Source organism: Phocoena phocoena, chromosome 8 (assembly GCF_963924675.1).
Source record: "Phocoena phocoena chromosome 8, mPhoPho1.1, whole genome shotgun sequence".
In the NCBI taxonomy this organism is placed as follows: Eukaryota; Metazoa; Chordata; class Mammalia; order Artiodactyla; family Phocoenidae; genus Phocoena; species Phocoena phocoena.
Window position 1 is genome coordinate 88579869 of NC_089226.1, and position 26398 is coordinate 88606266.

Genomic DNA, 26398 nt, shown 5'->3' on the forward strand with positions numbered 1-26398 from the left:
CTGACAAAGGATTAATCTCCAAAATTTACAAGCAGCTCCTGCAGCTCAATAACAAAAAAACAAACAACCCCATCCAAAAATGGGCAGGAGACCTAAATAGACATTTCTCCAAAGAAGATATACAGAATGCCAACAAACACATGAAAGAATGCTCAACATCATTAATCATTAGAGAAATGCAAATCAAAACTACAATGAGATATCATCTCACACCAGTCAGAATGGCCATCATCAAAAAATCTAGAAACAATAAATGCTGGAGAGGGTGTGGAGAAAAGGGGACACTCTTGCACTGCTGGTGGGAATATTAATTGGTTCAGCCACTATGGAGAACAGTATGGAGGTTCCTTAAAAAACTACAAATAGAATTACCATATGACCCAGCAATCCCACTACTGGGCATATTCCCTGAGAAAACCATAATTCAAAAAGGGTCATGTACCAAAATGTTCATTGCAGCTCTATTTACAATAGCCCGGAGATGGAAACAACCTAAGCGCCCATCATGGGATGAATGGATAAAGAAGATGTGGCACATATACACAATGGAATATTACTCAGCCTTAAAAAGAAATGAAATTGAGCTATTTGTAATGAGCTGGATAGACCTAGAATCTGTCATTCAGAGTGAAGTAAGTCAGAAAGAAAAAGACAAATACTATATGCTAACACATATATATGGAATTTAAGGGAAAAAAATGTCATGAAGAACCTAGGGGTAAGACAGGAATAAAGACGCAGACCTACTGGAGAACGGACTTGAGGATATGGGGAGGGGGAAGGGTGAGTTTTGACAGGGCGAGAGAGGGTCATGGACATATACACACTAACAAACGTAGTAAGGCAGATAGCTAGGGGGAAGCAGCCGCAAGGCACAGGGATATTAGCTCGGTGCTTTGTGACAGCCTGGAGGGGTGGGATGGGGAGAGTGGGAGGGAGGGAGACGCAAGAGGGAAGACATATGGGAACATATGTATATGTATAGCTGATTCACTTTGTTATAAAGCAGAAACTAACACATCATTGTAAAGCAATTATACCCCAATAAAGATGTTTAAAAAAAAAAAAAAAGAAACAAAACAAACAAAAAACACCCTGCGAACAAAAGTCCAGGACTGGAAGTCTTCACTGGGGAATTCTACCAATCATACAAAGAACTTCTACCTATCTTTCCCAAACTGTTCCATAAGATTGAAGAGGCAGGCACACTCCCAGAATCTTTACAAGAAGCCACCATCACCTTTATACCAAAACCAGACAAAGGTACTACAAAAAAGAAAATTACAGGCCAATATCTTTAGTGAATATAAAGAAAAATTCTCAACAAAAATTTAACCAACCGAATCCAACAATACATAAAAAGGATCACACACCATGATCAAGTTGGATTTATTCCTAGGTCTCAAGGATGGTTGAACATACGCAAAATCAATGGGATGCATCACATTAATGAAAGAAAAGACCAAAACCCACGGGATCATCTCAACAGATGCAGAAAAAGCATTTGATAAAATTCAACATCCATTCAAGTAAAAACTCTCACCAAAGTGGGTAAAGAGGGAACATATCTCAACATAATAAAAGGCATTTATGACAAACCCACAGCCAACATAATACTCAATGGTAAAAAGGTTAAAAGCCTTCCTAACAAGTTGTGGAACAAGACAAGTATGCCCACTCTCACCACTTCTATTTGACATAGTATTGGAAGTCCTAGCGACAGCAATGAGACAAGAAGAAAAAAATAAAAGGTATCCAAAGTGGAAGGGAACATGTAACATTGTCATTATATGCAGATGATATGATACACTATATAGAAAACCCTTAAGACTCCACATAAAAACTATCCAAACTAATAAATGAACTCAGCAAGGCAGTAGGATACAAGATTAACATACAGAAATCTGTTGCATTTCTTTATACAAACAATGAAATATCAGAAAGTAAAAAAAGTCCCATTTAAAATCACATTAAAAAAATAGCCAAGGAGGTGAAAGACCTATACAATGAGAAGTATAAAACATTTATAGAGGAAACTGAAGAAGATTCAAAGAAATAGAAAGATATGTCATACTCTTCAATTAAAAGAATTACTATTGTTAAAATGGCCATACTACCCAAAGCAATCTACAGATTTAATGGGATCCCTGTCAAATTACTAATGACATTTTTCACAGAACCAGAACAAATAATCCTAAAATTCATATGGAACCATAAAATACCCAGAATTGCCAAAGTAATTCTGAAGAAAAAGAACAAAGCAGGAAGCATAATCCTCTGAGATTCAGACAATACTACAAAGCTAGAGTCATCAAAACAGTGTGGTATTGGTACAAAAACAGACATATGGATCAATGGAATAGAACAGAGATCCCAGAAAGAAATCCACACATCTATGGTCAATTAATCTTTGATAAAGGATGCAAGAACACAGAATGGAGAAAAGACAGTCTCTTCAGGAAGTGGTGCTGGGAAAGCTGGAGAGCCACATACAAATGGATGAAGTTAGAACATTTTCTCACACCATACACAAAAATAAACTCAAAATGGTTCAAAGACTTAAATATAAGACCTGATACCATAAAACTCCTAGAAAGAACATAGGCAAAATGATCTCTGACATAAATTGTAGCAATATTTTCTTAGATCAGTCTCCAAAAGGCAAAAGAAATAAAAGCAAAAATAAACAAATGGTATCTACTCAAATTTAAAAGATTTAGCACAGCAAAGGAGACTGTCAACAAAATTGAAAGATAACCTAAAGACTGGAGAAAATATTTGCCAATGATGTGACTGACAATGGATTAATTTTCAAAATATACAAACAGCTCATACAACTCAATATCGAAAAACAAAAAACCCAATCAAAAATGGGCAGAAGAGGACTTCCCTGGTGGTCCAGTGGTTAAGAATCCATCTTGCAATGCAGAGGATGCCAGTTCAATCCCTGGTCAGAGAACTTAGATCCCACATACCATGGGGCAACTAAGCCTGTGCACCGCAACTACTGAGCCCACATGCCACAACTAGAGAGCCTGTGTGCCACAACTACAGAGCCCACGTGCTCTGGAGCCCATGGGTCACAACTAGAGAGCCTGCATGCCACAACTAGAGAGAAGCCCATGTGCCGCAATGAAAGATCCAGCATGCCACAACTAAGACCCGATGCAGCCAAAACATTTAAAAAAACAAGAAGACCTAAATAGACATTTCTCCATAGAAAATATAGAGATGGCCAACAGGCAAAAGAAAAGATACTTAACACTGCTAATTGTTAGAGAAATACATATTAAAACTATGATGAGGTATTACCTCACACTGGTCAAAATGGCTGTCATCAAAAAGTACAAATAATATATGCTGGAGAAGTTGTGGAGAAAAAGGAACCCTCCTACATTGCTGGTGGGAATGTAAATTGGTGCAACCACTATGGAAAACAGTATGGAGTTTCCTTAAAAATCTAAAAATAGAGTTACCATATGATCCAGCAAAACCACTCCTGGGCATAAATCTGGAAAATATGAAAACTCTAATTCAAAATGATACATGTACTCCAATGTTCATAGCATCACTATTTACAATAGCCAAGAAATAGAACAACCTAAGTGTCTGTTGACAGATGACTGGATAAAGAAGATGTGGTATATATACACGATGGAATATTACTCTGCCATAAAAAAGAGTGAAATATTGTCATTTGCAGCAACATGGATGGACCTAGAGAATATTATACTAAGTGAAATAACTCAGAGAGACAAATATTATATATCACTTATATGTGGACTGTAAAATATAATACAAATGAATCTATTTACAAAACAGAAATAGACTCACACACATAGAAAATAAAATTATGGTTACCAAAGGGGAAAGGGAGGGGGGAATAAATTAGGAATATGGATTAACAGATACACACTACTACATATAAAATAGATAAGCAAAAAGGATTTATTGTATAATGCAGGGAACAATATTCAGTATCTTTTAATAACCTATACTGTAAAATAATCTGAAAAATATAATTGAATCACTTTGTTGCACGCCTGAAACTAACATAACATTGTAAATCAACTACATTTGAATTTAAAAAATGAGGTAGACAGACAGAAAGAAGCAGGTTGAGAAGCCATTTGTCAGTAGAGAGAGACAATTTTAAAATAACTGTTTAGGTTCCTGACAGCTTACTGTTTGCTCTTCCCACCTGTCTTGAGACCTAGTTGATTATCTTTTACTTGGATTGTCTGAGTTTGCAGAATGTCTTTTCAACAACTTTCATTTTATACCTAAACTAGTTTAAATGAGTTTCTATACTTTGACACAAAATAACCTTGACTAAGATACTGAGGTAGGAAAAAGAGGAAGAAACTAATACCTGTTAAACACTTCATTTAATCCTAAAACAGCCATGAAATATAGGCATTATTATCCATATTTTAGTGGCAAAGAAACTGAGATTGAGAACATAGAACTTGCTTAAGGTCAAATTTTTATATATGATAGAAACATAAATCTTTTGACACCATATTCCATTTTCATCACCACCTTACTATACAGAAAATATCCTTATACCACATAATGATGTGCTAAAATGAATAATTCAAGGTCATCTGGGGGAACTGAGAGGGGGCAAAGCTCATTATATGTAGAAATGGTCTAATAGAGATATTAGTATACAATAAAGAATATTTTATAATATGAGGTTTCTAATTAAAGAAAAATTCTAAAAATACAAATAAACTCACTTAACAAGTATATGAAGATAGTCTAGAAATTTAGAATGAAAAGTTCCTGGTCTCCACGTTGTCCCCAGCAAATTTTGCTTTGCTTACTTTTCCTGTGAGGAATATTAAAACTTGAAGATTTAACTATATATTTTGGCAACTTAAAAGTCCTTTAGGGCCTTCCCTGGTGGCGCAGTGGTTGAGAGTCCGCCTGCCGATGCAGGGGACACAGGTTCGTGCCCCGGTCCGGGAAGATCCCACATGCCGCGGAGCGGCTGGGCCCATGAGCCATGGCCGCTGAACCTGCGCATCCGGAGCCTGTGCTCTGCAACAGGAGAGGCCACAACAGTGAGAGGCCCACATACCACCAAAAAAAAAAAAAAAAAAAAGTCCTTTACATTTTCTTTTTAAATTTATTTATTTTATTTATTTATTTTTGGCTGTGTTGGGTCTTCATTTCTGTGTGCAGGCTTTCTCTAGTTGCGGCAAGAGGGGGCTACTCTTCGTTGCAGTGCGTGGGCTTCTCATTGAAGTGGCTTCTCTCGTTGTGGAGCATGGGCACTAGGCATGCAGGCTTCAGTAGTCGCAGCACGTGGGCTCAGTAGTTGTGGCTCACAGGCTCTAGAGCACAGGCTCAGTAGTTGTGGCACACGGGCTTAGTTGTTCCGCGGCACGTGGGATCTTCCTGGACCAGGGATCGAACCCATGTCCCCTGCACTGGCAGGTGGATTCTCAACCACTGCGCAACAGAGAGGCCCTTCTTTTCTTTTTAAAAGATAAATAATTACACAACACTATCTAGTTTTTGTTTTTGTTTTGGGGTGTGTGTGTGTGTGTGTGTGTGTGTGTGTGTGTGTGTGTATGTTTAAGTTAGAAGATATTTCTTTAAAACAAGCTGTTTTGCACTCTGGAATTGTAGGTTGATTCAAAATATTTACTGCCATGTAATAGTAATGAACATTTTCCTGTGAGAACATATTGCTCATCCTCTAGAAGAGAGGTTTAAATATAATGCATAACACACACTGCTAGGGTGTTAGCATGATCAGGAGAGAACACAAGATCAAAAATAAAACAGACTCTAGTCTCAATCTTCATTCTACTACTCAATAACTGAATTTAGACAAAGAACCTGAGGTTCAGTTTTTATCTGTACAATACAGAAGAAATACAACTAGGAATTGTTCTTACATCACTGGATGTATTAATCGCCTAATAGATTATTCAGATAAAGTAGCTGCTATGCAATGCCTGCTAGATGATGTAATGGCTAAGTATCCAGGGCTTGCAGCCAGAATAACTGGATTCAAATCCTAGCTCTGCTACTTACTAAAATGTGAGACCTTGAGCAAGCTATATAACCTTGACTTCCTGAAATGCAGGTAATCTTAAAACCAACATTCAATGTTATTTTGAAGATTAACTGATTACATCCATGAAGGGCATTTAAAATAATGCCTAGCACATAGTAAGTACTCAATAGATAAAGGCTATTTTTATTAGAACAGTGTATTTGCAATCTTTATTGCAAATGAACTTAGATACATATCTGGTGCCATACTGGAGCCTACAGATATGATGACTTCTATGTGACATAATGATTCACTTAGCAGGAGTAGGGGAGTGAAGAGAGGGGAAAGATTTTAAAGGATAAAGACTGTGGTAGAACTAAGAGAACATGTAGGTCAGCCCTTGCAAATGGGAAGCAACAAGCAGAGGAAGACAATCTTTGAGTAGAAGGAGATGCCAAGTATATTAAAAGCTATTGTTGATGTTAACTTCTGCAAGGGTATGTAGAATCTCTAGCGATGGTATTCCTCAGATTATCACAAGAATGACCCCTGCCCTGATGCTCTGCTGCCCTTGTAGAACATAAAGAATAAAGTTTTAGGTGAGCAGACAGATCAACTTATCTCTAAATATCATTACCTCTACTTACCTTAAAAGCAAAAAGAGGAAACTACTTGGAAAATACTGAATGTGAAATACAGCCAAAGTATAGAAAATTACTGGGGGCTTCCCTGGTGGCGCAATGGTTGAGATTCCGCCTGCTGATGCAGGGGACACGGGTTTGTGCCCCGGTCCGGGAGGATCCCACATGCTGCGGAGCGGCTAGGCCCGTGAGCCATGGCCGCAGAGCCTGCGCGTCCGGAGCCTGTGCTCCGCAACGGGAGAGGCCATGACAGTGAGAGGCCCGCATACCGCAAAAAAAAAAAAAGAAGATTACTTAGTTTACATTTCTTTTCAAAGTTGGTCATATTTCCAAAACATGGTGAGAAAATTATCTCAGCTTCTACGAGGTAGTGGGAAATAGATAATCGAGGAGATTCAGGCAGATAAAACAAAGAATAACAAATAACTGGGGAAAATGTAATATTTCATCATGAAGTGGAGTGATGTAGTAGAAAAAACAAATTGAAGAGAGATAGCTCAGGTTCAAATTTTGGGTAACCTAACTCAAATTACCTCAGCTTTCTGATCTGCAGTTTCTTCACCTGCAAACTGTGGATTTAAGTACATATAAATTGTGGATTTAAGTATATCAGAGAGTAGATATATGGTTAAATGAATTAATATGTATAAAGTACTGAGCCTATTGCCTGAAACACAGGAGGTTTTAAATACACTAGCTTCTTTCATCCCTCTCAAAGGCATTAAACACTGAAATATTAAATGAAGGCAAAGAAAAATCTCATTAACTGAAAGAGGGAAAATACCAATCTCTCTCTGGTCTCAGGAGTCTATCTTCATGTCCCTGACTCGATACCATGAAGCAGCCCTGCAAGTCTGCTCATGTCAGAATAAGAGACAGTGGTGTCTGTGGTGCTTGGCTGTGATATATGTCTGCCAACTTGGATTGCCAAGGTCTCTGTCAGCTCTGGCGTGGCAGCTAAAAGAAGCTTTTTCTTCTCACCTGAGTTCTTTCAACACATTTGCTATGGAGAAAAATTCTCCCTTTCCACCACTTGACTGAATGTTTCTTATTTGCCTTAACTCGTTATTCACATTTCCATAATGCTGGATAATCGCAAACCACATAAAAACATTTTGATGTACAGCCATATATATATGGTAATCTCACTGAATGACATTTGCTCGGCAGCACTGCATTGCTGTTGATGAATAACACATGGTATTACATTTTATACATTGAGGAAGAGGAATTAGAAATAGGGAAAGAAAAAGCTCTGTTCAGTTATTCCAATCATTCCTTGCTATGATGTGCTGCTGAGTGTCACACGTTTTAAAATGAACATACAAAATGTAAGAATTTTGTATTTATTTCAGATTATTGTACAAAATGTAATCACAAAAATGCCAAGCGAGACTGTAGGGTACCTCTTGACACATGGATATAATGATGAGAATAGGTATGAGGCAGCACATCTGCTCATCCTCATACATGAATGGAAGACATGTAGCATGAACGTCATCACTTTTCATTGCAGTACCTATGGCAGCGTCACTAACTGACCATGAAATGCTTTTGACTGAATCCAGAGGCAGAAAAATGCCATCTTAACACAGTGCCCAGGCAGTCCCTACCAAACGTTGTTGGCAAAGTAAAACTTCTTTGCTACAACTGACCCACAAATTTGGAGGCTGTGGAGGAGTGCAGGAGCCTGAAGCTCTGGCTGAGGTCAGACAGCAACAGTCTGACCGCACTTGAAATTTCTTCAGTGTCAAAACAGTATACAGACTTTTAAAATCCAGTGAGATATTATCCATATCTCCTTATTCTGTCATATTGTGATCAATTTCCCAGTGGTTCTCCTGTGTCACCTAATTTAGTTAACAACTTTATAGAGTGCCCATAATATTAGGTATGTCAGTCAAACACCTGCTCTGCCAACCTCCCCTTCAAAACCTACAAATTAAGTTTATTTCTGCATTAAATTATTCATGGCAGTAGTTTCCTGTTTGGGATGCCATACTAAACTTCTCAAGATGCTGAGATCTTAACTTGTTGGTACATCTATGGAAATTTGTACCAGAGTAAATTACTGTGTGTTTAAATCAACTCTCACAATTGATTATTACATTAAGTCATTCTCTAGAGTCTAGGAAAAGTTAAACATGCACATATGGGTAGAAGTTTGGAGGCGGGAGTTGGTAAGAGAAAGACGAAGACTGGTGTCAATAGTTGAGCAAGTGAAATCATTTTTGCCTTTGAACACTCTGCAAATATATCCCTCTAGAAAAAGGCAAAACAAGACTTTGGGAGCTTCAATCTTACATAATTTGGGGGACATCTCCAAGAAAAAAGAAAAATTACAAATTCACAGTTAGGTATAGAGCTTTAGAAGGGGCACATGCAAGTAAAGAGACCTGAAACTTAAGCATCATTAACTTCATGGTCGATCTGGTAAACCAGAAACAAAAACAGATAGATTCTAGTAAACTAGAAACAAAAATAGTAATTTGCACAAATATGTGTAATAGAGAGGTGGGACCTTTATAGTCATCCTGGGGATTTGACGACTGCCCCCAAGTTTGAGTAAATTATGGAGAGTGTTCCTACATTTTAACAAGTGTGGCTACAGACATCTCTGTTGGGCTAATTGAAGAGGAGACCAAATTCACTTTACAGAAAATATCCATCTTCTACATATACATGAGTAAAACAGAAGAGTATTCCACAGAGACTTCCTTGAAGAGAATATGTGAAAGACAGAGTTTTTTGTGCACTTCCCTCCCCTTCCAATAAGTGAAGAGCTGTGTTTTACCTTGTCTCAAGCTAAGTGATTGGGGCAAATGGAAAACATTCATAGAGATAAGACGAGAGTGAGAGAGTGAAAGAGAGATTCTCCTGTAGGCTCAGTAGCTGAGACTGTCATATGGATAGGACTCTGGGCATCGAGGTGAGAGTAACATGGGAGAAGAGACCAAGAAGTTTGAATGACGTCAGCCATATAGTGCATTACCATGTCAGAATGGTTTAGAGTGAAGGCTCCTGTGACTAGTCTCCTAAAATCCTTCAATGTACATCCGATAAAAGACCCAACATTTGGACCTCTGACTCAGCAATCACCAGAGGACTATAGCCAGCATTAACCAAGAAAAAGGACTTTGCTAATTTCTTTCTCATCCTTTCTCTCCTCTCCCTTACCTCACAAAGTCTGTGGAGCGGAGAGGAACCATGCCAAAATCCTTCTTTCCCCTTGCTGGTTCCCAAACATTTGGTCAATTTTGAACAGGGGTAGGGAGAAAATGCTTGAATTGTGTGAGAGGTGGGTTTTGATTTAGATTATACTAGATATTTTTATCCTGAAAATGACACTCTTCTAAAACCTAGAAGTTATCAGAAAAGCAATCTATCTGTTAAAAATATCCAGGGAGAGGGGATGGAGATCTCACAGAGGATATCTGAAGGCCCTGGTGGTAGGAAAACAAAATTATTTTCTGACTGTATCCTACCAAGTTTAGGGTGTTTATTAAACCTGTTAGACATCCTTATTTACTTTTATTAAATGTTTTGCCACATAGCATTCAATTGTGTCCAATTTTCTTCTCCACTGGAGCTATGTTCTATTGTTAGCCTGCTATGCTGAAAATTCATTATTTTAATACAGCCATATAAGAGCTATTATTTGAAGGAAAATACATGAACTTTTAGAGTGTTTTATTCATTAGGTGAAACAAATCCTCTAAAAAGCCCTCCACAAAAGCACTGAAGAATTACATTAAGAAATAATTAAATTTGCTGATGACACCAAGTTTTAATCCATTCCCTCACCCTGGCTGGTGCAAAGTTTGTCATTTCACTGGAATTATACTGCTGTGCACCACCAGATGTTACAAGCACACCTTTGGGTAGTTTTATTACGCATAAAAGCTTGTGTAGAAAGGGGTTATGTTAACAAAGACTGTTTCATGACAAAGATCCAAAAAATGTCATTTACTACTGTTTACTGCTCTTGTATATGAGCAGTGCTAAAGAAATATAGCCATTTGTTAGCTGATATATCTGACTCTTCACTGATTCAAGGAAACCCAGTTATTTAACACTGTGGTGTTCTATATTCTTCAAGTTTTAATTTTATTTATTTTATTTATTTATTTTTTTTGTGGTACGCGGGCCTCTCACTGCCGTGGCCTCTCCAGTTGCGGAGCACGGGCTCCAGATGCGCAGGCTCAGTGGCCATGGCCCACGGGCCCAGACGCTCCGCGGCATGCGGGATCCTCCCGGACCGGGGCATGAACCCGCGTCCCCTGCATTGGCAGGCGGACTCCCAACCACTGCGCCACCAGGGAAGCCCTAGGTTTAATTTTTTAAATGTAAAAAGTTACATAGAATTTATTTCAGTAGTAAACATTACCCTGCAGGGCCATGAATTCTGTGTGCACTTAAATATTCCAAGGTGAGATTTTTATCACTACCATTAAAAAAATTAACATAAAATTTTAACTTATGAGGTATTAGGATGATTATGAATATAAAGATGATGTTGACCTGCTCACAGTGCTTTAACTGATACTTTTATGAGCCCTTTATTGGTTAAAATTTCACTTGTGTGTATTATCTCACTTTATCCTCATGACAATTTGATCTATAACTAGTTGGTCATAGATACCATAAACTTGAGATTTGACATTCAGAGAGGTTAGATAAATTTCTAAGACCATGTAAGTTAGAACCAGAAAACAGTAGAGCCATTTCTAATTCTAAATCTCATGAGCTCCTAAAACTGAATCCCACGCTCACTCCCTTTCACCATCACAAATATACCTGCCCTTAAGGAACTTGGTCTAAACAAGGGACATTAAGCAAGAACACATTTATCCTCAAGGCCAGCTACTAACTAAAGGTTACTGAGATCTGTACAAAGAGAATATCTGGGTAACTACTGGTGATTCCTGGTAGTAGGGATGAGGAAAAGCTTAGTAGCATTTAAAATAAGCCTTGGGCTTCCCTGGTGGCGCAGTGGTCGAGAGTCCGCCTGCCGATGCAGGGGACACGGGTTCGTGCCCCGTCTGGGAGGATCCCACATGCCGCAGAGTGACTGGGCCTGTGAGCCATGGCCGCTGGGCCTGCGCGTCCGGAGCCTGCGCTCCGCAACTGGAGAGGCCACGACAGTGAGAGGCCCGTGTACTGCAAATAATAAAAACAAAAATAATAAAAAAATAAAATAAAATAAGCCTTGAAGGATATTTTAATTCCTTAAAAGTGGAGGATCAACTACTAACATTTTCCTGCCATAGAATAGTAGGTGGAGGCTGAGCAACCCTGTTTTCCAAATTGAGGATAAAAAATGAGAGCCGTGGAGTGCTTACGTAGCTGGAATTTGCAGGGCATACATTGTACAGAGGGAACGCGTCTGTGTGGCCATTCTTTGTGGATCCTTGGCCAAGAGCTGGGCTGCACATGTGCGAGGTGAGATTCCCTGAGGCCCAGCAGAGATTCCCTGCTGTGAGGCTGAAAGCTGAATGATACCGGAAGTTGTGCAGTGCTGGGACTGTAGGTTGTGTAGTTCTGAGAGACACTGGCCTTCCAGTCCAACCATAATGGAAAGACCGTGCTGAGCACCTCGTGTATACAATGTTAAGTCCTAGAAAGGTCACACCACAGTGGTGAGGATGCCTTACTACAGTGAGGAACTTCTCTAAGGCCAAGTTCTGAATGGCAATAAATCTACCCTAACAAAGGATATAACTAAGCCTGGAAGGACCAAAAAGACCTGTCAGCAATTTAACTGCCTGCTAAAAGTCAAAATACTTTTTAAAAGGTGGCATAAGTTAGGCTCCCTTCAATATATGACACAATGTGAAGATTACGTTTTTTAAAACTTCATGGATAGCCCAAAATTATGAAAACATGATCCACTTCCAAGTTTTTTTAAAAAAGGTGATAAACACAAATGTTGGTATTAGCATACAAAGTTTAAAAGCAGTTATTATTAATACGTTTTAAAACAAAGGAAAAAATTGGTGATAAAGAGTAAACAAATGGCAAATCTCAGAATAGTCACAGAAGCTATATAAAGAACCAAATAGAAATTCTAGAATTGCAAAATACAATATCTGAAAATAAAGTACAGAATAAACTTATTAGAACCAGAGTCAGGAAATGAAAGGGACATTAGACTTGAGACATTCAATGGAAATTATTCAGTCTGAAGAATACAGGGGAAAATGTTGGAAAAATGAACTAACAAAACATTAACTCAGTGACTTGTAGTTAATCTCAAACAATGTAACCTAATGTAATTTAAGTCCCAGTAGGAGATGAGAGAGGGGATGTTCAATGAGAATATTTGAAACGTAATTGCCAAAACTTTCCTAAATTCATAAGAAACATCAATTTATATACCAAGAATTGTTGATTTCCAATCTCAAGAAGGTTAAATATAAAAAAAAAACACATGACATGGTACACCATACCTAAGTATGCTGAAAACTGAAAATAAAGAGAATATCTTAAAATCAGGCAGAGAAAAAGAAACATTAGATATAGAACAACAAGATTATGAAGGATTGATGACTTCTCATTGGAAACAAGGCAGGCAAAGGAAAATGGATCAACATATTTAAAGTTCTGGATGTAAAACAGTGCTGAATGGTCAACCTAAAATTCTGAAAGTAATGACAATATCCCTCAAAAAGACAGAAAAAAAGGTATTTCAGATAATGACAGCTGAGAAAAACTGTCAGCAGCACACCTGAATTTCAGGAAATGAGGAACTTTTGAGATTGAAGAGAAATTACAGCAGATGGAAACTTAGATCTTCCATAAGGAATGAAAAACAGAGGAAATGGCAAATATGTAGATAAATATAAAATACATTTTTTCTTTTAATTTTTCTAAAGATGATTAAAACAAAACGTCTAACATTATATTGCCAGATTTCATAAGCAGATGTAAAATATATGAAAACAATAACACTAAGGATGGGAATTTCACTACTGTTTTGACATTTTACTTGTAATTTTATAATACTGAACCTAGGTAAACTTGGGTAAGATGCATATCATTACCCCTAGGAAAACTAATAAAATTATAATTTAAAGAAATACGGCTAAAAAGTCTATAAAGAGGATAGAATAATAAAACGTATTTGATCAACTCCAAAGCTGTCAGGAAAGGAGAAGAAGAAAGCCAAAAGCAGATAGTATCACTAAAGGACACATTGCAAATAACTGAATTAAACCAACCTATACAATTAATGATATTAAATATAAATGTACTAAACATTGTAATTAAAAAGCAGAGATGGTCAGACTGATTTAAAAGACCCAACTATTTTGTGGTATCAAGAGCAAGCACTTTACATACAAAGATAGAAGTAGGCTGAATGTAAAAGGATGGAACTACACACTAGGAAAACACTAAGCATAAGAAATATGGCATGGTTATATTAATATCAGACAAAGTTGACTTAAAATAAAAAAGATAAATAGGAACCACTCAGAATCATAAAATAACTAATTCATCAAGAAGATATATAAATCCTAAATGTCTATGAATCTAATAACAGAACTATAAGACACATTAAGAAAACAAAACTAGATAGAAAAATAGACAAATGCACATTCATAGTTGCATAGTTAACACCCTATTTTCAGTAATGGGTAGACAACTGAGACAAAAGTATCAATAGCGATATATAGATACAGAAGTAGTGATGGGATATATAGTAACATACAAGAACTGAACATGCAATTACATAACTTGATTACATTTAATTTATAAAACATTAAACCTAATAATCGTAAAATGCATGCTCTTTTCAAGTGTACATGCAGTGTATACCAAGATGGACCATATACTGGGCCATAACATGAGTTAAAATATAGTGCAGAGGTATCTGGTCTGCCTGGATAATTCCATGCACACCACATTAGTCCACTATATAAAGATATCAGGTTGATCAGACTGAATAAGCAAAAAGTGGCAAGTGTGCTGGATGTCTTGGTAAGGCATGTACAATCTTTAGGAAAGAAGATAAACTCTATGAAGATTCAAGAGCTTACCACATCAGTGAATTTTTCTAAATGCCTAGTGGTATGGTGCATGCTAGGATATCTCTCCAAAGGGGCACCTTTTACTTGCCTACAAAGTAGGGTCTAAATTCACAAGTAAGCAAAATGACGTGGCCAGTTGACATTAACTAGTTTCTTCATTGGTCACCTCGGTGCTGGGATAGTGGGCACACGGGAGGAGGAGCCATGATGGCAAGAATGGATGCTATACATAGGCTCAGTAACATGGGTTCCAAGGCTGAGGTGGCTACTGCTGCTGCCATATGTCCAACTGCCGTCGACCAAAACCTGCACTGGGTTCCCAATACAGCACCATCTTTTAAGGGATGGTCATTTAATTGCTTCAGAAAGGACAGCAATTCACCTTGAATGGAATCAACAATCTGGGATTGAGTTTTTCTTTCCTCCTTACAGGGTTTTAGCCAGTACCATTCCCAAGGATTTACTGTTTGGTTCACATATGGGATTACACGTAAAACTGCATTATACTAAGGGATACATTTTATAGCTACTTTAGTTATCTATGGTGGCATAAAAATGCACCCAAATTTAGTGGCTTAAAAAAATAAACACGTATTTATTACACAGGTTTTTTTGGGTCAGGAGTCTGGGAGTTGCTTAGCTAGATGGTTATAGTAGCTAAGGTTGTACTCAACATGTCATCTGAGGCTTTAGTCATCTGAAGGATTAATTGCATGTGGAGATCTATTTCCACGATGTCTCACTCACGTACCTGGTCAGTAAGCACTGGTTTTTGTAGGGATCTCAATTCCTTGTGACATGGAACCTGTATAACGTTGTCTGGACTTCTTTGGATGCTGATAAGTGCTTCTGCCTGAGCAAATGATCTATTAGGGAGCAAGGTGGAAGGAGCATGTTAGTGGAATAGCTCTGGAAGTCACATAGTATCATTTCCACAATATCCTATTGGTTATATTGGTTAACTCCATTCAGTGTGAGAGAAGACTATAGAAGAGGATGAATACATGGAAGTAAAACTCAACAGGTACCATCATGGAGGTTGGCCTTCATAAGAACCAGTAATGGTGAGGCAGTGGGTACATGACTCTACTTTTCTTTGGGGGGGAGGGCGGAGAATTTTAATACATTTTCCAAATTAAATGAAAGGACAAGACCATACTGTAGATACAAACTTAAGACAATTTTATGATTCTAAGACAATTTAGAATCATAAAATGTGAGGTGGACTAGTGAAATTCCATGTTTGGATTAGGAAAATTTTACAGTAATAATGTAGGTGCTTCCTTTTCTAAAACTAAAAAAAAGAAAAGCTATTGCATAAATTAAAGCATGTGGTCAAGGGATTCACTGGTCATCACTTACAATACTCCACAAAAGTACAGATTCACACTGATAGAGTGATGGAATGGTCTTCTGAAGGCAAAGATGAGGTTCCCACTTTGAGATGTTATGCTACAAGAATGATGCTCCATCCAACCAGGATGCAATGGCCTTATATCATGCTGTTTCCCAAACAAGTAGAATACCTGGGTTCAGTAGTCAAAGTATAGTAGTAGTAGCCCTACTTGTCATCATTCTCAGTGACCTGTTCGGGGAATCTGTACTTCATGTTTCCATGAATTTAGCCTCTATGGGTCCAGACTCTCTTTGTTACAATGACTTTTTCCTCTGAATTGCTCTGGTCAAAAAATCAATTCACTCTATGTATGGTTCTATTTCTAGTCTCTCAACTCCAATCAGTTGACCATGTGTTTATCCTTCCACCAATACCATTGTATCCTGATAACTGTGGCTTATAGAGTAAAACTTGAAATCAAGTAGTGTAAGTTGTAACTTTTTCTTCCCAAAGAAAAAAAGGCTATTCTAGATCCTATGCATTTTTATGCACATTTTTAGAATCAACTTGTCATTTTCATGAGAAATCTATTTGGATTTTACTAGAATTGCACTGAATCTATGGATGAACTTGGAGAAAACGGACATCCAACTTAGCTTGGGTTCTGTGTGATATGGGTTCTGACACACTGATATTTACACCTATGAGATTTATTGGTGAGTCCTCTTGAGAACAATTCTTCAGGGGCAGAGATGCAGGTCTGGGCAACAGAATAGGTTGACCCATGATACATCTCCTACAGAGGCCACAGTCAATTGCTTTGAGCTCTGGAATGGGACCATATATTCAGAATTTGCTTGTGATAGTCACCACATCATACTAAGTCCCCATTGTTGCCAAACAGACACTGATGAAGTCGTCAGAAAAAATAAATACAAAAGAAAATATAAAACAAATTAAAGGTAATACTGAGCAGATATTTGTAACTACAAATATTTTTAAAATCCTAGCTTTCACATTGGTAAGACAATAAGCTAGCTGTGAAGGAATAAGCATTATTTAACCAGGTTTGTGAAGCATATCTTTCTCAAGCCTCTATTTCTTCTGTTTTTTTTTTTCAGACATCAATTCTCCTTTTAGTAATTTAAGAATTGACTAGAGAAATTAAGCTTGCAGCTGTTTATAAGAACTTGCATCTTGATTTTCAATGTAAAAAACTTAGGTCATTTTATTTTCTCAAATTCCAAGAGAATAAAACATATTGTTACTGTTCCAAACTGGATTACAATGTGTCAAGTTCAAAGGTTTAGAAGGAATTTATTGAGGAGGTGATCACATAGTGTGTTTTATGACTTGCTACAAATTCTGTGGTCACAACATATTAGGGTAAAGTGCTTACTGAGCATTATTAAAAGTTTGATATTGTCACTTTGCCCATTGTTATAGAATCTGGTAGATAGAATGGTAATTCCCCAGAGAGCGATCTATCCCAAGGACTGCATCACTGCTGATTTATTTCCATTTAAGATGGTGTTGGTTGCACCCAGGGCCTGCTTATTTTCAATTATTGCTGTTGGAGGGAGACATCTTCTCTGCTCCCTGTAACTGGAAAATAACCTGTCACTTGGCATATCCCATTCTTAAATTCTGAACTCAGATATCATATCCTTCATGAAGCTGCCACTTTATCTCTTTTCCTCCAGTCCTTTTCTCTTCTGAATTCCAATATATTTATTTGTAGATGACTTTATTCCCTACAAACTGATTGCAGCCATCATATGCTAGGAATGTTGTTTTCTAATTAGTATCCTCCACAGTGTCTAGGAAAATACCATACATGAGACATTTAGTGACTCAATGAATTAATCTTATCCAAGGTAGGTAAACAGAGATAATATATAAAAAAAAGAAAAAGAAATGTAAATTGGTTTATTAGAGTACAGTTTTTTTCTATCCAAACAATATGTCAAAAATATTTGGGGTTAATATTTTTAAATTGAATTAAGGTATTAAAGTTGATTATAAATTTGTGAAACAGGTGGCAGAGAATTTTGGTTACTAAAGACTGCAGAAGGAGAAATTCGTATTTTATGTAATAACAAATCCAGTATGTATTTCAATTACCAAAACAGCATACAATGTGTATTTATCACAATATGTTCAGATGTACTCTAATCAAATGAAGTAAATCGCTCAGTTAAAATATTTTCAGATATCTGAAATGCAATGCTAGCCAATATTTTACAGGCAAAGATCTGTCTATAGCCATTTTGTTAAATGCCTAAGAACTGTTAGGTCTTCTCCAATTAGAAGACTTTTTCTGGAAGGCCAGACCTCTAGCAGTAGCTGTGCCCTCCACATTTGCAGCTTGGGGACCCTGACCCTCCTTCTTAGCCTCAGGTCTCACTGAATTCTGGAAACTATTCTGTCCACTCGCCCCTTCAGTCCTCAGCATAAAACTAATACAGGTTAGTCTCCTTTCAAAAAGTTCATTTCTAATGGAAAGCCGGGTCTCCTTCTGCCACCTACTTAAGCATCTGTAACCTGCTCCTACACTAACCTGTCTACAGTGGCTCTTCAATCAGAGATCATTGTCAACCTACTCAGATGTTAAATGAAGCCATGAATTTTTCCTTGTCCACTTGGATGTTATTAGCCCTGCTCCTCTTTCATGAAACTATCTCCTTCCCTATTTCCCATGAATTTGTTCATCTTCATTCTACCCTTTTCACCGATACCTGCATACACATCACATCCTCTTGTTACTTTCTCCCCTCCCACTGCATAGTTCTGGCTATATCCAAAGTCACATTTTCAATACTATTTCAGCTTGAGTTATAACCTCATGGGAATGACTTCTAAATACTTACCATTACTAACTTTTAAACTTTGCCTTGCACTTTTGTCTGGTTGCTGGCTATCTATTTTTGATGCCGTAAAAATCACTTCACCTACATCCTTAAGGCAAAATGATCTCACTGCAGCATCTCACAGCAGAACACAAACTTCAGCCCTTTTCTGACTGCCTAAGTTTAACACAGTTTTGTGCAGATGTTGAAAAATTAAAGACCATGGGTCAAATCCAGGCTGCCACCTGTTTGTATACAGCACGTAAGCAAACAATTTGTTAGACTTCAAACAGTTGAAAAAACTGAGGGGAGAATAATATTTCATGATGTAAAAATTTTATGAAATTAAAATTGTCTATAAACAGCACTTTATTGGAATACAGCCATGCTTATTTGTCTATATGTTGTCTATAGTTCCTTCTGTCCTATAATGACAGTAGTTGCAACAGACACAATATGGGTTGCAAAGCTTATTTACATCTGGCCCTTTTGAGAAAAAGTAAGCAGACTCCTGGTTTAATGCATGAAGCCTTAGTTTAAGAGTGGACGGACAGAGCTACATATAAATCTTAGATAATCTTTTCACTAAATGAAATCTCAGAGAAAGTTACTTAGCACTAATGAGCCTTTGTTTTCTTATCTGTAAATCAGAAGTACCAACAGTCACTTCCTTCTATAAGGCTTATTTCATCTCAAGCCTGAGACTATTACCATAGACTTTTAATTATTTTCTCAGTTTCTTCTTCCTAATAGGTGTGGTGAAGCAATGGCAGACAAAATATATTTTAATATGGTATCATCTCAGAAATATTTCATAATACCTCTGTTGTTCAAGCCTGCTTCAGATTCAAGTGAAACAATCTAACCTTGAATTAATTTAACCAAGTAAACATATTAAACAATTGTATTTAATTTTAGAATTTGCTTTTTTCTTTTTATACACATAGTACATATAAGCATATATGGTATATAATATCTATATAAAGTATATCACACATATGGTGTTATAAAAATGGCTCCTTTAAAGTGATGTTGGAAAAACTGCCTTACCATCTTATAGTACTTACAAAAATAGAATCCAGTTTTATTTAAAGGCCTAAGTGCGAAAGTTACAACTCCCTGACAATAGAAAAATGTAGGAAAACCTCTATGACCTCCAGCCTCGTAATTTATGAAACAATTTTATTCTAACTCTCTACAACATCAGGTCATTGGCAACACAGAAGCCCCTTTTTGTTCCCTCCAACAGTTTTTAGGGCACGGTAATTTTGTTTTCCTTGAAGTTGTTTTAAGATGCAACACTTTTTATGACAAGCCATAAGTACCCAATTATCTAAGATGAAGATTATATTTTAATTAATCCTCTATTTAAAAAAAACTTTGCACTCCCTTAAACTTCAAAGTATCTTTTGTTTTATTTTGTTAGTTTTTCTATATTCCTCATCCCCTTGACTATCTGTGCTGGGCTACACCCTGCAGGCCTGCAAGCCCTGTAGCTGCCCAGCCTCGAGACAGAAAAAAGAGCAGAGAGACAGCGACAGAGACATCAACAGCTTATTGGACATGCGATATTACACATCCAAACCCAAGGTCCTGGAGCGACAGCTCACCGTGGGCAGCAGAGGACAGACAGGACACAGTAGCAATCTTTGCTACTTGGGGGAGAAGGAGGCTATCATTTATAGGGGGAATTGATTTCAGGTTGGCTCATCAGTTACCAGGGAAACAAGCAGCTGGGCCAAGCAGGTAGGTGGTTACTAATTAAGCCCCATAATTAAGAGGAGTCATGTGAGTGAAGCAGACACTGGTTGAGCAGGGAATGTACAGAGAGTAAGAGAACAACCATCTCAAGTGGCATATATATTGATATCTCTCTATACACGCTGATCTCTCTAAATTATATATATGCACATAGTATACATAAATATGCCTATAAGTAATAGATGCATATATTGGACACATATTATGGATTCCTTATAGTAGCAAGAAGCAATCAATTAGATTTATAATTCACAACATGGATAGATCCTAAAACAACATTTTTTGAATTAAAAAAAGACACCTCTCTCTCTCTCTCTCTTTCTATATATATATATATATATATATACACACACATATCACTCAGTATATACGAGTTGATAACTTGATAACTCACTCTCTTGGTCCTCAAAGTCTACAGTCAAATAAGGGGAAATGGGAGTAAAAAACCAAAGCAAAATTAATGTATGTGTGTATATCTATCATATACAGTATATATGAGGATAGCAATAGGTTCATATTCGTAGGTACTAGGGATCACAACCAAAAGGAAGTTTTAAGTACTTTGTAAAAGAGCTACAGATCATAAGACAAACTTCTGCCATGATGTTATGGTAGAAATTAACATAAATATGGAGCTTACATAGTTCACATCGAGTACCTAACTTGTATAGCTTAAGGTTAGTGCTAAGTGTTCCCCTATCGTTTTATCAGTATAAATTCTAACAAGGACTATGGTGTGCATGCATTCAAAGGATACAGAATTATTCTTTGGAAAATTTGGCTAAGGTAATGAGATTTCAGGAAAAAAAATTTAACCTTTAAATTGACTTAGGTATTTATTTATAGGTTACTTAGGTTTTCTTTTTATTACTGTGCTTACCTTTTTCCCTTTAATTTCATTTTAAGAAATGACCACTCTGCCCCTCCCCCAAGGCTATTTCCACCTGTGCCCGTTTTAATTAAATCTATTATTGACTCAACTTGCACTTGTGTTATATAATTTCTCTTGTGTAATTGGAAATTGTTTTATTCAATAATTATCAAAGGGATGATTCAGAGATCCTGGCTTTACTGAAATGTGTGTGGAGGAATGTTTCATGTAAAGCAGAGCAATCTTTTTATTTCAGGCTCCTTTCATTATATTAAGTTCCAGGAGCTGTTATTTAAATGAAGTTGAAAGAGAACCTATTTACTGGCTGGCAATCATAGACTGAGCATTTGGAGTTCTTGTGGTTTGATCTCACTGTGTATTATTTGAATAGAATGCATCAAGTGAAATATGGGGAAGTGCAAGATAAATAATTGGCAAACTTAAAGGTAAAATACAAAGATGCTGTCTGCATATTTTGCCTTTGCATCATGGTCCTGATATATTACAAATGTATTCAAGCATGTGTTCAAAGTATTCAGTAGTTTACAAATAATTTAGTGAGTCAGAATTAAAGCAATGTTCCCCTCCAAAGTACTCTTGCTGACTTCATAAGGGAAAATTTCAGTGTTGATAAATATAAAACTTTTAATAATAAAGTGTTGTTTCCACTATATATCTTTGGATTATGTGCATTTTCTTGATGAATGTAACCAATACTTTTCTGTGCATTATGAAGCGAAGAGTTGGGGTGGGTAATAGTATTAAAATCCCTTTACGTTTTACAAAGTTCTATTATATACATTTACCAATAATCTTATGTGGGTGTCTGGGCAGGTATTATTACTCTTCTGACTCCAGTTAAAACTGCTTGCATACATTACACTGCCATTCTTTTGCTTTTTGAAAATATAACCAAATAAATTTGCAATTATTGGAGTTATCAAACAGTCTGTAAATATAGGCCCATGTGAACCTCTAGTTTGTGATTAAATATATTTCAAAGGGAAAACTGAACAAACTATGCCACTTGGCAGCCAAATCTATTTATTGAAAAAATGGGTTATACAGAATGCTCAGGTGAACATTTCTGATATTAACACAGTTGCTGATTATACAAGGTCTATCTGAGAAGGAAAATAACTCTTGTCATATTCTAAGATGCTGGGTGGGAAGATCAGTTGTCATATAGGCGTTCCCACAAAGAAACTTCCTGGATAAAGAATATGAAAGGAAAGAGAAGAGATATTATGTTAGTGGGTTCTTTAAAGTTAGTATATAAGAGCTGGAATACATTCTCCTTCAGAAATCAAACTAAAGTTTTCCAAGAGAGTGTGGCAAGAACGCCACTTTCTTAGGGCATTTAAAGAGGTCAAAGAGGCAAGATGATATTGATAGAGATGGGGAGGGGTGAGAGACAGTGGACTTGTGTCTGGGGACATCTTATGGAGTAGGCGCTTTCGAGTCAGGTTGACCTAGGTTTAAATCCTGGACCCATTACTTTTCAGTGATATGAATATAATAGCAAGATCAAACCAAACATAAAATTCCAAGTGACAGGCCAGAGCAATATGAAGTTTGCAAAGGAAATATTTGAAAACAAGTGCATGATTCTAGAAAGCCCCCCAAGGACATAAAAACATTGAAAGAAAGGCCTGAGAGAGGATATGTGAGGGTTCCATCTTTGGAGAGAGTTATATGTGTGCTGTGACTCCCACCCCAAAGCAGAGGGACGAGGGTGCCTGTGGCCAACCTCAGTTCTAATGAGAAGGGCTTCCATGGGATCCCGTGTAGAGCCCGGTGTTTTCTATAATTGTAGGGGCGTAACACAGTGAACTCTTTTCAGGAATATAAAGGGTATAGCTCTCATATCAGCTTGAGCCAACAAGGTGGGGACAGGAAGGAGAGAGGGGGCAAAAGGAGAAAGTGGGGGTGGGGAGAGATAGCCACTTGTACGTTGAGCCACAGAAACACTTAGTGATGCCAGAACAAGGAGGTGGAAATGGTTCACCAGTACCAGGTGTCTGTGATTTGAACAAAGAGCCAGTCTGAAGTTGTAAACAAGCAGGACCCTGCGGGGCCTTCCCCGAACAGACTCCCCACCCCCATGGCCTCTGCCCGCCTCTTCTTTGTAGAAAAACTTTAGCCTCCTAGGCCTTCCCGAAGTTCCAAAGAATGAATTTAATAAGAGAAGTGATAAAATGCAGAAACAAAGGAAAACAGTCAAGGAAGGCAAAATAATAACAGTTTAGTCATAAAACAAAATCAAGGACCTTTAGTTCCTTCTCAAAGACTATAGATAATATTCTGAGCCACATGCTTTGAGCCGTTTTGCTAATACTGAAATCCCCACCAGGTGAAAGAAGTTACCTGTACGCTGCCCACAAGCAGGTAGATCCCAGACCGGTTGGAACCAGCAGGTTGACAATGTTGACTCCCAGTTACCTCATCACCAACCAATCAGAAGAATGTCCAGGAGCTGATCACACACCCCACAACCCCCAACCCCTCCCTCACCCCATCTTTAAGAACCTTTCCCTGAAGGCCATCAGGGAATTTGGGCCTTTTAAGCACTAGCTGCCTGGACTCTTTGCTTGATGCCCTGCAATAAACACTGCAACTTTCTTTCCTCACAACCTGGTGTCAGTACATTGGCTTTACTCTGGGCAGGTGAGCAGAACCGAGTTTAGTTCAGTAACAAAGCCATTTTAAACACTGATCAAAAGAACACTTAAAAAAACAAAAAACAAAAAACACCTGGAGGGGTGATGGAACCCACCCCCTGCCCCCAGCTGTGTAGAGCAGAATGGGGATGGGTGGATCCTGAATAAACCACAAAGGTGATCAGAGATGAAAACATGTGCTCTGAGCATTTGTCAAGGTGAACGGATTTCAAGCCTCCCCACAGCAATGTCTAATTTAACAAGAACTATATTTTACTCTTATCTGTTCTCCCCAACATAGCCCATCTTGTACCTCTGTCGGAAACCAGAAACCTCAGTCTTCTCGTATTTTGAAAGCCCTATGTGTATATAGCACAGTGGATTACCGGTTACTCTTCACAGTGGTGCAGGAGGTGAGCAGAGCGTGCTGGAAGAGGCAGACACTGGCAACTTCGTGGAAGAGACTGCGGGAGACGGCACTCAAGGCGGTCGCTGGAGCCTAAGAGCACGCGCATGCGCCTGGGGGCACGCAGCTCAGCTATCGCGAGGCTCACGCTGCGCAGCCGCACTCTTTCGTGTTTAGCCGAGCTGCGGAGAGGCGGCAACCTGCAGCTGCTCCGGCTGTTTGCACGGTCTCGTGGAGCTGCTCACAGCCACCGCCTGCCTGCGGGGACGAAAGACGAACTCTTTGCAGGATTCTGTGGTACTGGCTGGGTCCTGCCGAGTCACATATTTACTGGTCTTGAGCAAAATGGAGACCAGTATTTACATTAAGATGATGCACCTCCCTGGAGGCCCCACCTTGATCTTCCAGACGAACACGTACAAGCTGGTGGATGCTGTGGTTTCCTCGCTGTACCCGTGTGCTTGAGTGGCAGTTTGCCCATCCTTCCCTTCTGGTACTGAGCAGCCTTGGCCCCCATGATGTGCACGTGAAGCTCATGGCCACCGTGTACCAGAACCTGTTTTTCCATCTGTGTGCGCAAGGCGAATGTGAAGGCCGTCAAGCGCCAGATTCTCATCAACTACGGTCCCTACTCCCAGGAGCTGGAATCCCGCTATCATAGCATGAAAGTTGTGGGAGCATGTTGCGGAATGATGAAGCTTCTCAGGAGATGAGCTCCCTGCAGGACATGGGTGAGTTCTGGCCATAGGCTTGCGCCTTTGAGGCAGAGCTGGATTGCGCGCACAGTGTTACCGAGCTGCCCCAGGCGGCTGCCCGGCGCTACCAGTACTGGGCCTCGCATAACCTGCAGCTCATCAGGACCCAGGAGGGTGTTGGGGAGGGGAACATGTTGCGTACAGTTTCCTGCACAAGACTTTCGGGGAACTGCAGGCCACCCTCGTAGCCAAGAAGGAGAAGCTGCAGCTCAAGGCCCAGAGGGAGGACAGGCAGGCCCAGAACTTCCAGAACAAGTAGGAGCAGTGAGAGACCCGTTAGAAGAAAATCCTGGGGACATGAAGAGGGCACGGGCAGAGGCTAGTGGAGACTGTGATGCTGAGGACCCCGGGGGAACCCCTAGAAGCAGAGGGAGCCAGCCAGCAGGAGGGGGGGCAAGGTGAAACCCAGTATTCCCGTCAGGCGGTGGGCAAGGAGCCTGACACCAGTCCCGAAGGTGCACAGACAGCCCTCCAGGCCCTCAGGCTGTAAGTAACCATGAAGGAGGGCAGACTGAGGCAGGGGCCTATATGGTGACTGGAGGCTTCCAAAGACCACTACTAAGAGCATTTTTACACTTTTGTGAGTTTTTTTAAATTGGTGTCTTTTTGTCTCAGTTTGGTGGTGATGTACTTTCCAGTGGGAGGTAAAATGACAGATATATAGGCAAAGTTAACTTTTCTACAAACTCTAATCCCACGGCTCCAAAAGTTTGATTAGATTCAAAATCATTTCAGCAGAACCTTATTATAAACTTAGACGTTGTTCGGTTGGCTGTTGTCTCCCATTCGCCTCTTTAAACAAGGTTCTTAAGGATGGGTGGAGGACAGTGGGAAGAGAAAGGTGGAAAGGATGCCATGGCCAGGTGGAAACACAAATATAACCCATTTGGGGGCATACAGAGGTCAGTCCTGGGTCCTAATGGCCCACTCTTTTCCCAGTAAATTCTCCTGGGACAAATAAAAAAGGCAACTTCCTAGGAGATTCTAACCATGGAATAACACTATGGGTATTTAAGTTATCAACCCTCACTAAATGGCTCCTGAAGGCAACTGGATTGAAAAAGTTTTAAATCCTG

The 26398-nt window shown here is 38.7% G+C and overlaps 1 pseudogene; it reads left to right on the plus strand.

The window, feature by feature from the left end:
• LOC136126993 (suppressor of SWI4 1 homolog pseudogene) overlaps positions 1-25812 on the plus strand; it is a 103829-nt pseudogene extending 78017 nt beyond the window's left edge.
• The last annotated feature ends 586 nt before the right edge of the window (positions 25813-26398 follow it).